We start from the raw sequence: 5351 nt of genomic DNA, 5'->3' as shown, positions 1-5351 counted from the left end.
ATTATAAAAATAAAATATATGTATTAATTTATGTTCAAAATTATTAATAGATTTTTAAAGATTCTATTGTAGCAATCTGAAGTTATATAAGTAACAAAAAAAAACAGCAAAAATTGAAACAATCCTTTATAGTCTTTAGCAAGGAAATTGTGATTCTAAATTTATTTCTGAATAGTTAAAAAAGAAAAAGTCAAAATAGAATAAAAACAAATGAATATCTTTATTATTACTTACCAACAATTGTTGTTTCCTTTGTTTTGAAAGCAATGTCTTCAAATCCTTCAAACACCACTATTATAATACACAATTAACTGTCAATTAATTATCGCAATAGACGACTTGTTAATCGTTTAGTCGACTTGAATCTAGTAATCCGTGTTTTATAGAATACTGGATGTGCAATTTTTACTCCGGAAATAAATCGAATGCAGTCTGAGTAATCAATCGTATACTACGTCCAATCGTAATTGGTTTACGGAAAAGAAATAGGATTAAAACGTAATCTAGTCACCTGCGTACGGCTGACTTTATTGAAAAGTCGGCATTCTTCACGGCTACCTACATTTATATGCGTTTCCCGACACGAAACCCTAACCTTGGAGTTTCGCTCTCCTTAAGTCATCGAATTTAATGTTTTCTTCATTAAGCAACTTTTTTAATCTTTTTTTCCTTATTTTTTTTCTTATTTTGCTAAAAATTAATTTTTGCAATTTTAGTTTGCATGAAATTTCAAATTTCATTTAATTTAATTGGAGTTTGAGGATTTTTCAGAATAAGGAAATTTTTTAATAATAATTAATTAGTTATGGATGTATGGGCACATAGTCAAAATCTGACTTTGGGAATGAGGTAGTGAAGTTAGTTTGGGTTGGGTTCATATTAGTCCAGTGGTGTAAGAAGAATTTGTCAAAGGGGCGGAGGTTTCGGATGAAAAATGCTGAAAATCTACATTTTGTTATGTTTGTTTTTTGTTCTTTAATGCGTCATTCAACTTCCTAATATGAGATGGAAATAAATAAAAGCAAAACAAGAATATTGGTTCGCAAGGAAGGAAACGTAGGGAAAAAGTAAAGAAGGCGAAAGGTTAGAAGAAGTCCTTCAGTTTTGGTATGTAGGAACTCAGATAATTCAGGATGGAAGGAGCGGTAGAGGTATAAAACAAAAGACAGCGCAGGACAGCGAATTGCCTTCAACAAAAAGAATTAAAAATTCGAAAAAGATTCTTAAAGATGTATGATGTATGTAGCACGGCTTTGTACGGGTGCGAAACGTGAACGACGGAAGTGACGGAAAAGAAAAGGTTGGAAGTGTAAGAAATGTGGTATTATGGGAGAATGATGAGGATGTCCCGGATACAGAAGGTTCGAACTGAGTAGGTATTAAAATGAATAAGAGAACAGAGGACGCTGTCTGTGGATATCAATTAGAAATAGGCAAGATAGGTTGGTAGGACACCTTCTCAGGCATGAAGGGCTATTTAGAGACATATCAGAAACAGAATCAGGAGTTAAGAGGAGTAGAGGTAGACCTAGATGAGATTACTGTTCATAAATAGTGGGATGTTCTAGTTTTAGTGAAATGCGTAGATTAGCTCAGGATAGGAAATACTGCATGGTGTATGTTCAACCAGTTTTGGTACTGAAGACCCTATGATGGTGATGATGATGGTCTGAACTCGACAGCAAATGCATGAAATGAAAACTTCCTAGTGGATGCGGAGAGTTGAATTCTCAAACTTCCCTTCGTGGCTACGCCCCTGTATATTTAGGAAACAGTTAGTCCTTAATTCAAGACATTGTCGAGGCATACTCGAATACTTAGTAGTTCATAGTGAAACTTACTAGTTACGTACCATATCGTTTTATTAATATTATTAAACCGAATTGTGGTAAAGGTAATCAAAACCTGTGGAATATCCATATTTTTAGAAGTGCTTGGAAGGACAGTAGGAAGAAATGAAGCAAAATTAAGAAAGATGTTTTATTGCCGTAAACCACAAAACAACCCTTGTCAGAGTACTTATCAGAAACTTTTTGTTCTATTTGGTTTATCACCTAGATAGCTACTCCACGCCGCCAACTTGATTTAGCTTGGCTTAGGTTAATATCCTTCTTAGAAAAGGACTTTGCTGGATTCTTTTAAATCGTTATAAGTAGCTACAGTATAGATGGGATTCACTACGTTGCGTAGCAGTACCCTTAGCTTAAACCTTTCGAATTATAACAGTTTTTTAATCAAAAATATAAGGTGAGATTTTGTAGATTATTACAGTAGGTTAGGTTAGGTTACTTTACGATTATGTAGGTTTTGTTTCACTTTTTGCAACCAACAACGTTAAGGGCAAAACATACACAGAAAAACAAAAGAAAGCTTAAGAATTGGTATACAGTCGAACCTGGATAAGTGAGAGCTCAAGGGACCGCGATCTGTTTCTCTCTTATAGAGGTTTCTCACTAACCCGAGTTTCTAGCTTACAGAGTTACAGGAGGAATTTGTCTCACTTATAGAGACAAGCAGAATGTGACCATGCTGTCAACATAAAACTTTAAAGAACGTTCAACATTCTCAGGAATTTAGAAAATCAAAGACGCTTATTTAAAGATGCAATTCCAACCAAGCATTTATAAAGCCGACGCTGATATTTTGCGTACCTAAGTATACTTCGTTTACTTTCTGTAGCGATGTGACCTTCAGTTTTGCCGGCGCAAAGTAGAAAATAACAGCACTAGGTCAGAAAAGAAAGGAGACAATTCTCAGCCAAACTCTTAACCGGTGAGGAGCGTATAATCCGTACAGTACTGCACGGAAAATTTGACCATTTTATCCACTACANCGCTAAATTTCGATCCGGCAATTTTGATGTCGAAGATGCACCACGTTCGGGAAGGCCGGTTGAAGCTGATAAAGACGCGATAAAGGCATTGGTTGATGTTGATTAAGGTTAAATTTATCAAATTCAATAGTTTATGAACACTTCAAAGGCCTGGGATTATCCTCGAAGCTCGATGTATGGGTTCCCCATGTTCTCACAGAGAGAAATCTGTGTCGCCGCATTGACGTCTGCGATTCGCTTCTCAAACGTCACGAAAATGATCCGTTTTTGAAGCGCATCATCACTGGGGACGAAAAATGGGTTTTATACAACAACATCAAACGCAAGAGGTCATGGAGCAAAAAAGATGAACCGGCTCAAACCATTTCCAAAGCCGATATTNGTTGTCCGAAGCACTTTTCGGTAACAAAGTTACCTTCTTCAGGGACTGAAGAAACTGACACTAATAACGAAAAAGGAATAACATTACACTAACTAATGTGTAACAGAAAGAGATGCAGACAAGCGGAATTTGACCATGTTCCTACCATCGGACTTTAAAGAATGTTCAACATTCTCAGGAATTTATGAGAGCAAAGACGCTTGTTTAAAGATATACAGTCGAACCTGGATAAGTGAGAACTAAAGGGACCGCGATCTGTTTCTCTCTTAAAGAGGTTTCTCACTAACCCGAGTTTCTAGCTTACAGAGTTACAGTAGGAATTTGTCTTATAGAGGTCTATAAAAATACGGTTCGACAACACATTCAGTTTTCGTTTAGACATTATGAGGAAGTACAGGACCTTTTTTGGCAACTGCTTTTATGAATTGACTGTAATAAGATTGATAAACAAGTCGGTACGCACATTTAGCTATAATAAAATAATGAAGACTTACACGGTCATTCGCAGATTTGGTCATTCGAATGAAATAAGAGTCTCTTGAAACTTAAGAACGAGTCATAAAATAGCAAAAGTAAACTGTCCCTTATAGAGGTATAGGCAAGTAGCAATCTCACTTAGAGAGGTTCACGCATGAAAAATGACTGTCACTTATACAGGTTTTATGTTTCTCACTTATAGAGACTTTAGAAGGGCAAAATGACGGGACCTGGCAAATACTCTCATTAAAAAATTTTTCTCGCTTACCCAATTCTCACTTATCCAGGTTCGACTGTAGTTTACTTCGCAGTATTGTTATTATGATAATGTGTATTCTATTTCTTTTATTTTACATGATTAATGAAAACATTTGTTTTTGTTAGATACTTACTTTTAGTAAACATAATATTTTACCATTTCAAAAATGACGAATCCTTGAAATTTGCGTCGTACAAAAAAATAATTTCTACATATATGTATACGTAAGTAGGTACCATGATTTGCCAAATATTTACAAATCCCTTCCGACTTCTAACCGATTAATTTAAATTCAGGTAAGATACTAAAATATTAAGTTTCAGATTTTTTTCTGTGTTAATACATACAATTTGACAATGTTTAGCATTCGTTTCAAGTGTTTCGCCTGCTTTATTGCAAATGTAAAACAAAGGAAATAAGATAGAGAGAAATGGCGAAAAAGAGTGAGCTAGAACATTCGCAACCTTATTAGTGATCGTTTATATGAGAATCGTAATAGTTAGGCAAGTTGTGCGTTTATACGAAACACGTTATAAATATGCGTATTGAGGTATTTTACAAGTTCAACAACAATCTATACATACGTAGGAAGTTGTTCGGGCAATGGTAAGCTCGTTGTTATTGTTTGAAGGTGGGTTTACTATAACAAAAAAAAAAAAATAAATAAAACAAAGGAAGTAAAAACAAATCTATGAGGTTCCGGTTCGAGTGAACTAGATAAAATTGAATATTATTGTTTTAGTAAAACGCTTAGGATTTAAAGAATTTATAGAATCGCGATAATGTGAACTATGCATAACGGAAACTCTTCACAATGTAACCATCATGTTAATAATATTTCGTACATTTAAAAAATCGATAATTAAAAATAGCTTGTTTTTTGGTAAATGTCTAGTTGATGGCCCCCACCCCCGAAGGGGGGAAGGGATCGAAAGAGGAGGCCTCCCCCACAACTGTACCATAAAAAGTTCGTGGCAGTCTCGCCCCCATAAAAAGTTAATAAATATGTCAATTTTTATACATTTCTAGTAGGGTTTGTCGGTTTTTAGAAACCGGTTTTTTGGAGAAAATTATGAAATTCGAAAACCGGTTTTTTAGCAGAAAATATCGGTTTTCAATGTATGAATAACACTTACAAAAAATTTGAAAATGACAAATGCAGCCAAATGTAGCAGATTGATGAATACACTGTTGCAAGCGGTTTGGTTCTTGGAATCATATCGGTCGCAAGCGGTTTGGTGTGTTTTGTCTATTGGATGAATTAATTTAGATTGTATATCAGTTTGTCTTCTGGTTTCTTTATGTACAGTTCAGTAAATAATTTCAGTCAAAAACTGCTTTTAATCACTCTAAATTTTCTGTTAAAATTTTTTGTTCGAATGTCGTCGGTGCACCGCATC

At 34.8% G+C, this 5351-nt stretch overlaps 1 protein-coding gene across 1 annotated transcript in view; it reads right to left on the bottom strand.

Annotated features, from left to right (window-relative positions):
* Window positions 1-543, bottom strand: part of LOC108733925 (alpha-tocopherol transfer protein-like) — an 11122-nt gene extending 10579 nt beyond the window's left edge. Inside the window, exon 1 of the mRNA XM_018465285.1 lies at window positions 235-543. The gene's annotated coding sequence lies outside the window, so the exon portion shown is untranslated. The remainder of the gene's footprint in view (window positions 1-234) is intronic.
* Between the last annotated feature and the right edge of the window lie 4808 nt (window positions 544-5351).

Source organism: Agrilus planipennis, unplaced genomic scaffold, assembly GCF_000699045.2.
Source record: "Agrilus planipennis isolate EAB-ADULT unplaced genomic scaffold, Apla_2.0 scaffold11, whole genome shotgun sequence".
NCBI lineage: Eukaryota > Metazoa > Arthropoda > Insecta > Coleoptera > Buprestidae > Agrilus > Agrilus planipennis.
Note: the sequence above shows the minus strand (reverse complement) of the source record. Positions and strands in the feature narration are given on the sequence as shown.